At 43.1% G+C, this 11,594-nt stretch overlaps 1 long non-coding RNA gene across 1 annotated transcript in view; it reads left to right on the plus strand.

Moving 5' to 3' along the window:
• LOC119704248 overlaps nucleotides 1-10,611 on the plus strand; it is a 16,943-nt gene extending 6,332 nt beyond the window's left edge. Inside the window, exon 3 of the long non-coding RNA XR_005257886.1 lies at nucleotides 10,451-10,611. This is a non-coding gene — a long non-coding RNA (uncharacterized LOC119704248). The remainder of the gene's footprint in view (nucleotides 1-10,450) is intronic.
• Nucleotides 10,612-11,594: the final 983 nt, after the last annotated feature.

Here is an 11,594-nt window from a genome sequence, read left to right on the forward strand (position 1 = left end):
AACTCCAAAATCTTTAGGAGTGTCGTGGTCAGGTAATGTTGTTGCAGTGTAATTTTTTTAGCATTGCAGCAATCCCTAAAATGACATTAAATCAAGAATGTCCCACGGTGGAAAATAGAGCAAATGCTGGATACATGGCCAAGGTGTGCTTTGCTGGAAAACACACAGCTCTTCTGCTAGCAAGAAATAGGCACCACAACTCCATATTTTTCTAGATTTTTATCTATATTCAGGTCTGTTGAATCTCAAATTTCTTTTTCATTGGAGGATCAGCTTCAAAGGACACTCGAGTGAATTCAAGGTAAACATTTCTATTTCTCTTGTTGTAGAAAGAGTTGCTATCCAAGCTGTTATTTTGCAGTTATTTAATTTATTTTGCCCTTTAAATAATCACCAAAGTATGAGAATGCTTTACACACTACTGTGAATATAGGACTTCCCTCTGAGGTTCACATTTCATATATGAAGTCTAGGATGAATGACACCATTCTCATGGCATTTCAAAAAATTAAAATCAGTGCAATGTCTGCTCCAAGTGTATAAAAAAGATACAGAGAGTAAGACATTGCTCTGCATCATTTTAAAACTAAAGAGAAAAGTGTCAGCCCAAGTGCTCTAGAGCCAAAAATAAAAATAAGCAGAAATAAAGGCAGGGCTGCTCAATCTCATTTAGCTGCCTAAAATTAGTGCAATGCAAACAATAAATTAGATGCAGGGTTTAAAGGAAATTGGACATTTAAAATTCTGTTCAGTGCCAAAAACTGTGGGTTATTAGTAAAAAGCCAAGCAAGATAATAAATTATTTAAGTCTAATGTAAAATATCACCCTTAGCCTTAGACCCAAGCAGGAAAATCCTGATAGTCCACACATTTCCCATGTTGGACAAGCAAATGAAACCCCTATTGGGATTATTTTATTTCTGAACAGAGATTCACACAATGTCCATATTCTTTGTGATCCCTTCAAAGGAAGAGCAGGAAAAATGCAGGAACAAGTCACACTGCTGATATCCTTCTATCCTCTTTCTTTTTTTTTAAAGCACCTAAATATTTTAACAAACAGCTGAGGATTCTGTGCTCAAAAAGGAAGGGGAAAAAAAAAAAAAAAAAAAAAAAAAGAAGCTACAGTCAAGTCCATCTCGCTTCCAGGTTAATTTGGGTTCCTGTGGTTGGTTGCCATGTTATGAAGCCACCCAGCTGATCTCTGATGGCAGCAGCGCTGCTGCCTGACCCGGGGTGACAATCTGCAGAGAAACCGTGGGGCTGGCAGCTCAATGGCTGTGACTTTAACAGCACTGCTCTGGGCCCGGAATCAATTCTCTCTGTTTACAGACCATTTCACAGCCCTTTACCTGCAACATCACTTGTGTCAGTCCCATAAATACTTTGGTGTATATAATGCTTGAATTAGCATAATGGTTCAGGCGCAGGGCTTTAAGCACAAAGAAGGACATGTCAACATGTTCTCTTCACTTAAGCAATTAAGAGCCATTATGCTGCTTCAGTGGAAATATCATCAAGGTTAAAGACAATCCCAAACACCCCTCTAACCTTTTTATTCTAAGTCTAATAAATGAGGCATAGAAATTGAAATGTTAGTAAACAGTGCTACTTGCAAGCTCTTTTTGTATCATGTTTAATCAGAGCTCTCATTCGCCACTTGTGAAGTGCACAGGCACAGGGATTATTCAAATTATTCCCCCTTTTGCAAAAGCTCACCTCTCTATTTGTTTGGTGCCTTGTGGCAAGGTCTGGGTGCTCTGATGTGGCAGAGTAAAAAATAATATATATATATATATATATATATATATATATAGGCAAAGGCAAGAGAGGCTGAGTCACACAGAATAATTCTTGATAAAATCTTTGTGTGTGTATCTGAGTGCTCTCTGATATTTCTTCTTTTTAATGTTTACTGCACGCTTTGTATTTTCCTCTTCATGCTACTTAGGAATAGAAGCCAGTGGAAATTTGTTATTATATTGGTTTTATTTTTATTTTTATTTTTATTTTTATTTTTATTTTTATTTTAAGATGGCAGCGTTCTGCCAAGGCCGGAACAGTTGCTCATGGGTGATTCTGTGAGATGCAGCATGGAGGATCCCAGGCACTGAATTTTCAGGGATTGATTTTGGGATGTGAGCTGGTTTATTGGCTCTGAATTCATTCCTAATGCTCACCCCCTTGATGCCAAAGGCTTTGAAAAATCTTTGGAAAAACTGGGAGAGAAATTGAGCATCTGGAGCAGAGAGAAAGAGAGAAACCCTTGGTAGGGAAAGAGAGGATAGAACCCAACAGCACTCCAAGAACTGTGTCTGTTTACCAGACACCCTCCTGAGGCAAATCCTGCTTTTCCTCCAGTATTTGGAGCATTTCATGTTTGGGAAACACTTGAGCTCTGTTGTAGGTTCACATAAATGTAGGAGATGATACAACTTTCTTTTATTAATGCTATGATGAATTTTTAATTTTTTTATTAATGCTTTTATTAAATTTTTAACTAATGTTTGAGTCACTTCCCTAAACCTTGTAGAAGAAGAGAGTGGGTGGGCAGTGCGGGGTGTCTGAAGGCTCTAACAATGGGATGGCAAGCACATGTGGTGGCTAAAATCCAGGAGTTTTGGGCATCCATTGGCAGCAGGTGCTTTCCAACTATTCCATGCTCCTTGTCTGCTGCTCTCTCAGCTCTTCAGCCTTGAGTTTTCCTATCAGGAATTTCACTGGATATCTTGGCTGCTTGAGGCTACAGTGCTGAGTGCTCACAGGACTTGTAGTGGCAGCTCCTTCCTGTCCCCTCAGGAGAGTGACAATGATCCTGAGCCATGCTTCTAGGTACGTGCTTGACATTCCACACTTTGCAGAGTGTCCTCTCCAGTCTTAGAGCTTTTTTTTTCTTTTCTTTTTTTAGAATGTGACTTTCATAAACTTAGAAGAGATCAGTTTGAATCGCTGATTTCACATTCCAAGAACCTCACCATTCCTCGGAGTTGCTGAATTTTTGTGTGGAACATCTCATCCCACCTGCACCCACTGCTGCCACTCGGGGCTGGGATATGGCAGCAGCTGGAAGGGGCTGTTTCGCTCCAGCCGAGGCTCAAACAAAGCCCAGCTTCATTGCAGTACCCTCAGCCTGAGCTGCAGACCCTGCCTGATGGGAGGAATTCCCTCCTTATTTCATGCTCTCCCCTCAGGAGCACCCTGAGAAGTTGCCAAATTACAGCAGAGGTTTCTGCAGAACCAGGCAGGGCTGCAATGAGGTTTGGCTCCCCTTTAAGGACACCCAGCCATGGGAACTTTGTGATTGAGCCATTTTGTCCTGCTCTCCACCAGCTTCCAAAGGAAGCACAAATTGCAGAGGTTGCAATTTGAAGCCTGACAATAATAAGCAAACATTTACAGCCTGATTTGATCTGCTCACCCCACTGCAATAACTTCCTTTGAAGGCTGCTTTGAGATCCCTGGCAACGCCTGGAGGCTGAGGACTTGATTTTGCTCTTCTCACAATTCCTGTGCTCTGCAATCTCTCCTGGATGTCAGGGGCTGCCTGGCAGCTTCTCTTGGCTGCCCCTGAGTGTCCCCCCCATCCTTCAGTGAGGGAATCACTGAGCATGGCCAGGCTGTGCTGAGGCACCAGTGGTGCTCATCCATCCACGATTCATCAATCAATGGGTGGAGAAAAAGCTGCAGATTCCTCATCCCAGGTGCAGGGGAGCACCAGGATTTCTGTTCCATGTCCAGCTCTCCTGAGGCAAGTCACGTTCCTGCCCATAAAGTGATGTTCCAAGGGTTGCTCCCCTGTTTCCTAACCAAACCAGCCTGCAGGACAGGAATCGGTGGAGTTTGGAGCTTGGCTGGGAGCGCTCTCAGAGATGAGCAGTAGGGAAGGGGCACTGTGCCCTCAGGACACGGGGCAGGATATCAGGCACTCATTCCCTGCTTCCTACAGCACCTCCCAAACCCGCAGATCCTTTAGAGTCCCTTTCCTCTTCTATGTTTAGAGCTACAAAGATTGTTTTTGGTATGTAGCAACACTTTAGCACCTTCTGAGGATCTCAAAGCAGGTATTAATTAAGCTCCCGAGCACCGGTGGGAAGGGAGTAAACAGCCCAATTGCCACTTTATGGCAAGGAAATGACTGGCCAAGGTCATCCAGGCAGGCACAGGAGGGAACAGCCATAAAACAAGAATTACACTGCTGCCTTTCCTCCAAAGACAGATGCCCCACAATAGGAGCTCACCTGAACTTTTATTCAGATTTTGGGGGGAAAATGTGCAAAGCCATCCAAAAGATTTTTCCCAGCTACATCACAAGGGCTCGGTTGCATTCTCCAGCCCTGGGTCTGATCGCTCTCACTCCAGCTGAGACAAGAGCTGTGCTTGAGGAATGAATGCAGGAGATCTTGTATTCCTGGGAGGAGGCTTTGATAGGTAATTTTTTTTTTATTCTTTCAGCCTGATTTCCTCAGCATCTGAATACATGCAGATAATGATAATTCTGGTGTGTTTTCTGTAGTATCAGCCTCATTTACCTGTCCCTTTGCTAGGACCAAAACTCCTTGGTAGAAATAAGAACCAGAGCAGCTTCTGCAGCACTGTGGGAGCTGCTTCTTCTGTTGCCGCGGGCTGGGAACAGCTCAGTGGTGACTTTGCAGGGTGAAAATTGAGAAAGAGAAACAGAATCTAGAAAACATTTTGAAAAACTCAGCAGATCAACATGTACTCTTTAAAGCTTTCTAACAACAGTTGTAGCAGAAATCACCTGTTCACCTCCCTGAGCCTAAATACCTGCTCTAAGTTCATCACCTCTTCACCTCCCTGAGCCTAAATACCTGCTCTAAGTTCATCATCTCTTCACCTTCCCTTAATACCTGCTCTAAGTTCATCACCTCTTCACCTCCCTGAGCCTAAATACCTGCTCTAAATTCATCACCTCTTCACCTCCCTGAGCCTAAATTCCTGCTGCAGATTCCCCTTTCTGTTAACAATGTGGGACCCACCACGAGAAGCCATCCCACCCCAAAACAGAGAGCAGGCAGAGCCAGCACCATCCTCATTATTTTATCTCTCTCATTTGTCATTCCAACAGCCCTGTCCACTCTCACCCTATAAAAGAAATTATAATTGGAATCATGCTCGTGTGTTTTGAGGCAAGAGCGACTCTGTGATCATTTAGCTTTATCCAGGCTGTAACAAAAGCTGCCGCAGATGCTTGTTCCACTTTTTTTTCCTGCACAAAGAAATAAAGCACAGTTGCACAAATGACATGTATGTCAATCTTTAGGTCACAATGCTTCCTGCAGTTGTATCCCAAGCAGGAGACATCAAGCTAAAGGCATTTAAGAATTAACAGTCTGTACCCGAGACAGGAAATGGAGTTTATAAAACAGGTGGATGAAGACCAGTATTCACTTGCATCACATTAAAGCAAATCCATTTATATTTTATTTCCTATATACTGGCTGGAATGTGCATTTTTACCATAACCAGGCTCTGCAGTTCCTGGGGGATGTGGGATATCTGCAGGAGGATTGCTTTGGCCTGGTAGAACATCAAGGCCGTGCCGGACAGGGTTTGGAGCAAGCTGGGCTAGAGGAAGGTCCCAACCCAAACCAGTCTGGAATTCTGCCACCTTCCATGTAGGAAATGGAACTCTCCTATCACAGGAGAGGAAGGAGACGCTGCCCAGAAAACCCCACTCCCCCAGCTGAGGGTTTGGCTTTTCCACCCCGAATCCACACGGAGCTGCCAGGATTCTTCAGCAGTGCCGTAAGTTCTGCTCAAAGCCGGGGAAAAGTTAGCACCTGGTGCTGCAGGCAGCCCCAGCTCTCCAGACTCCTGCACAAGTGCTCCTCCCTTCCCCGAGCACTGCTATCCTGGGTGCATGTTAACCATGATTGAAACAACGCCCATTGGAAGTCTTAAAACCTTAACCACCAGTTTTACTTCTAAAATAAAGTAAACTGCCAAAAGTTCTGATAAAAGTGACAATTTATATTTTTAAGTAGTACGTCCGGAATTTTGCTACAGCTGTAGACAAAGGAATTCTTACCCAGATAAGTATAAGAGCACCAATAAATTTAAGGTAGCTTATGCAAGTTAGGCACTAATGAATGTCATCTTCTGTTTTGTCATGAAAAAAGATCTTTCTGCTGCTAAAGGAGACTGATTTAGATTATGAATAGCTGTAGTGATTTGCAAAAATGGCTCCAGAGAGATAGACTGAGATTCCATATACTCATGGCACTTGAGGTTTCTGCCCTTTTTGTTGAAAATTAATTTGTCCTGTGGGTTATTGGATTCTAGCTCAGCCAATGTATATTGCTCAGTCATCACAAATTTACTTAAAATTTAGTGTAGCTGAAGTTCATTCAACAAGACAAAAGTCCACAGTCGAAAGCTTCTAAAAATCTTTTTAAAAAACTGGCTGATGGTGTAATTGAAAGTGCTGGGATGAAGGAGATTTGCAGAATGTTTTGCAGGTATCAAGATCTGGTTTATTATATCACAGAGACTCTTCAGTTTCCTCTCTGGATGGTGAAAACAAAAGGATGGTTGCTGTCCCCTTGGTGGGTTTGTCCCATCCTCAAACCCCAAACTTCCTCCTAAAATGAGAAGTGCCTGGTACCATTTTCTACAGCTTCCACCACTATTTCTTTAATTTGACATATATTCTTTTTTATGGAATAGAGAAAGAAACTCTGGCTATAAAATGTCAAATGCCTCCTCTTACATACCATTTCTTTTTATTTTTTTTCCTTTTATTTCCTTTCTTTTCTCACTTTCTTTCCTTTGTTTGCCTTTGATGTATGAGAGGAAATTTCGTTCATGTTCTTGGAATCCCCATCTGAGTTTGCACTTCTCAGCTTAAACATTGCCTTTGCTTGTAAATTTGATTCCCAAAGACAAATAGGTTCAGGTTAAAAAAAAAAAAAAATCTAATTCTGCTCAAATCAGCAATCCTGTTTAAATTAAAAGGCTGTAACTAATTTGATTGATGGGTGCAAGTCCTCTCTTAGCCCCACGCTGGTGAATTGGGTTCAGAATCCCCACCAAGAGGGGCTGGTGAAGGTTTTCAGACACAAACCAGGGGGACCTGGCTGCAAACACCAATGTGGGCAAGGAGGGGTGATCAAAGAAGAAGCAGGTATTAAACATTCACAGCACAGTGGTTTTTCATTACCTATAGAGGATAAAAATCTTCTCGATGAGAAATAATCCTCCTTATTTTAAGCACTATCAAAAACAGTTTCATGTCACTTTTTAATGATGGGGATTTTTAAAAAGAAGAATACAAAGGCAAATAGTGCTGGTGGCACACGGGGAAAGCTCATTTTGTGCACAGCCCCCGAGGATGGTCCCCGAATACTGAGTCCATAAACACTTTGTTTCTGTCCTGCCTACCAGAAATTACACTTTAAAAACAACAAACAAGAATTTAAAATTCAGTTTCAATTTAGTGTTAAACCCACGTCATAAACATCACAGTAAAATAAGAGGAAATATAAAAAACAAAAGTTCTCCCAGTCCAGATCTCTGTTCAGCTGGCTATTTTTTTTTATATTTCCTTTTTTTCCCTGGCTCTGGTGATACATCTGAATACAACTGATCAAGTTTCAGCGGCGAGGCTCTCTGCTCTTTGCTTGATACACAATTGCACGAAATGAGATACAGTGCCATAACCAAATCGTGACACAATGGACTGGAAATTTTCGATTAATAAACCTCTTTCGGAAGAGAACTAAATAACTTCTACAGTTTTATCTGTGGCTATTTGTTTCTTTGAAGATTTATGGTCCCTGCAACAGATACGCATCTTATCTTTCACCCTTCAGATTACAGGAAGATGATTTTAAACGGGCTCCTGACTGGCACGAGCTGGAATTGCAGATGATCTTGCTTTAAAAAAATGCTAAAAGTGAACTTGCAAGTCAAATGAGAATATCATTACACGTGTCAGAGGGGTCTGAGAGCAGAATCTGCATCCAGCTAAACAAGATCCAATCCTCGTCGCGGCGGCCGGGCATCCTCGGGCAGCTCTTTAGCAGCCGGGAGCTTAACGAGGAATTCCAGCTTTCCGTGCGGCCCTGCTTTAATTGATTGACGCGAAAAGTTTAGAAACTCAAACCCGAGGCGCTCGCACAAAGCTCCTTTAAGCGAGGCTTCTCCTTTGAAAGCGGGCTCCTCGATTGAAAGTGGCAGCCCACATTTTTAGGTTTCAAGCAGCTCTGTCATTCCGGCAGGAATGTGTCTGCCACTTCACACGAAAGCTCGGCCTGAAAGACATGTACTTTGAATCAGAGAATCAATAGAACACTTAATGGACAATTAGGAGAACAGCTGTAGGACTGTCAAAGGCCCATCTGTACGCGGCTCGGCTGGACAGGGCACGGAGCTCGCACTCGCTGCCCCGGGGCACCGCTCCATCAGCGGCCCCCTCTCATTTCCCAGCGCCGCTAATGGAGGATTCCTTTTTCATTACAAATTTTAACACGTGTAGAAAATTATGGAAATTGCTCGGGCCATTTGTCAACTTATATCATGCGAATTGATCAATAAATTTCACCACTTTGTTGTTAATGTAGATAAATTTTGGCGTTTAATTAAGCTACAAGTGAAAATGTGGCCACTTTTAATTTCGGCAGATGCTCCCTTTTCATCTGTAATCCAGGGATACGTTGGCAAATACAATTCGGTCGCTAAATATTTATAGACAACGTGACAATTCCTAAAAGAGTTATCGTCAATGATTTTGGTTCTGAAACAATTAGCATTGTTTGAAAGAGCTCATGTGGAAAGCTGAAATAAATTCTGAACAGCAGATCAAATTATGGCTAGGCAGGTACATTGAATGTAGAAAGCACATAAATCTACACATGGTATAAACACATGATTATTCCAGGAATACTGCTCTGTGCACAAACACGGAGATTCTGATCAGCCGAGGTACAAATTATATACAAATATAATAAATACTCATGCACTACATGGAAAGTGTTTACAGATGTCTCTGAATGAGACCACTACAGTGATATTTATCCTTAATGGAGCTGCTTTGCAAATGTAGAATGGGAGAGATTGGTCTCGGGAAGTAACACTTCATATGCAAACACTTTATGCAGGAGAAGTAACAGTTGACAAAAGCATTGCTGCTTGTAACAAAAAAAAATGTATTTAAATGCTTCTAAAACACTGAGTACATTTCATGTGATAATCAGGGATCAGCCTTTAAACTTCCCGATATTTTTAAAGCACACACAGATTTGGCCAGACAATAAGAAACATAAATGAACATTTTAGGCTTTCTATATGGCCTTAGGGAGGCTGAGATGAAATCCTGCCTCTGACAGCCAGAGGCCCCAGACACAGCACTCAGCAGCCAGGCTTGACATGATGAACTGCTGAGGCTCCTCTGAGAGCCAGGGGGGTTTGCCTGGTGCTGCTGCTGCTGCTGGGGCCTCTGGGGCAGGAACAGCCTTCAAACCCCATTGTGGGGCTGCTAAAATCCCCCTGGGCAAGCAGCTCCTGCCCTGACCTGCAGCTCTGGGCTAAGGGACTTGCTAGCATTTAGAGGAGGTGAGTCCTGCAGGATCAACTTGTGCAAGGAGAAACCTGACTCTGGGAGAATCAGAAATCAGAAAAGTGACCTGATTCTGGAGGAATCAGAAATCAGAAATCAGACCTGATTCTGGGGGAATCAGAAATCAGAAATGCAGAAATGCAGAAATGCAGAAATGCGACCTGATTCTGGGGGAATCAGAAATCAGACCTGATTCTGGGGGAATCAGAAATCAGAAATGTGACCTGATTCTGGGGGAATCAGAAATCAGACCTGATTCTGGGGGAATCAGGGGTGCTCACACACTCCTGGGCCTCAGCAAAGGCTCCCAGCGCCCTGAGCAGGCAGGTTCAGCATCTCCCCACAGTCCTGTACTCCAGGCACAGGGGCAGACAAGCAGCACTCACAGGTAAAAATCCTTTTGCTTGACTCCTTTGAGTACTTCTCTGTTTTCACTACTGGGCAAAATCATCTGAAAAAAATAAGAGCCCACTCAGACACACCAATAATTTTTAAAGAGGAGTCTCTGGGTTTGTGGGTTTGTCAGCACTGCAGCATGTTTTATTTCCAGGTTTTCACAGAAAGTGGTCAGCAGATTCCCTGAAGTTGTTGGGAGTGTGGGGAAGAGGATGGGAATCCTGTTCCAGCTGAGACTCACTGGCCTGCAGCTGAGGATTAGGATTCACACAGACAGAGCAGGGAATGCACTTGTGGGAACTGGGGGGCATTTGAACCACAGGGGAATATATGGACAGCACAAAATACTCCAAAAATACAGAACGTTCTAACCAAATCTTGAGTCACTGAAATTATCTCATTGGCCTTTCCTCTTGAACAGAAAGCTTTGTCTCAACTAACCAAGGCTTTCTCTCCTTTTTTTTTTGCATTTCACAGCGTTGGCATTTACTCTTCCTGGACTGGATCAGCACGAGTCCCTCAGAACATGCCCAGGATTCCTGTTCCTGAGGGCTCCACGACACAGGATCTTCTCTTGCTGAGAAGGAACCCTGCTGGAGAAGGCTTCACATCCAGGCTGTCACTGCAGCTCCTGCCAGTGCCACCTCCCCAGCTGCACAGGTTCCTCAACCCCTCAGCTGAGTACAGCACACGCAGCAGGGGATGGTCCCAGGGCTGGGGAGGAGACTCCACAGCTGCATCCCACAAACTGGGACTTGTGCCTGACCTGGCACGTGGAGTCAGAGCAACTTTGGAAAGACAGGGAGCTTAAAGGCCTAACAACATCTGTCCCCTGCTGCAGTTCCGTGTCTTGTGGGTCAGTGGTGGTTCCCGTGCTGAGCTGTTTAACACTCACCCTCTCTGCAGCGGTGAGAAAGGACCCAGCACACCCTGTGGCACAGCACCAAACCCCTGAATCCCAGCCTGGCGCTGACAATCCATCCTGGAAGTTGGCCTTGCTGTAAACAATTCATGGCTGAGGTGAAAAACGCTTGAGTTTGAGGCAGTGCTTGTTTCTGAGGGAATTGTGAGGAATATTTACTTAACTTTTCATGGGGAGGACTCAAACTCTGGATAGAAGGGCATCACACTGCAGTGAGCAACAAAAAAAGTCTATTAAATAATCTTTGTTTCTTAAAAAAATCTCAATAACAACAAACCCATTTGTCTGTTTCACCAGCAGAGCATTTTTGTGGGAGATCCCTATTTATCTGATTTATTAGAAATGCTCCATTGAGACAGAAAGCATTTTTCTAATAAACCAAGAGGTTAGCACTATTGTTTTCAGTACAGCTGACCCTTGGATTTGCTGTAAAACCAGAATCATTAGAAATGCTCCATGGGTTATATTGGAGCATTTCTAATGAAACAGAGGGTCAGCTGTATTGAAATAATGTAAAATATCTAGATTCATGAGAAAAACTCTACTGAAATGCATGGAGCGTTTCTAATAAATCCAGATTTTAGTGGAGCTCAACCCTGAATCCATTAAAACGTTATGAAAAAATAGTTACTGAGCATGCACCTTAAGTACTTTTCTCTGTGTTAATCTCTCATTTATTCTAAAATGCATTGTAAAAAT

The sequence above is a fragment of the Motacilla alba genome, chromosome 8 (assembly GCF_015832195.1).
Source record: "Motacilla alba alba isolate MOTALB_02 chromosome 8, Motacilla_alba_V1.0_pri, whole genome shotgun sequence".
Taxonomy (NCBI): Eukaryota; Metazoa; Chordata; class Aves; order Passeriformes; family Motacillidae; genus Motacilla; species Motacilla alba.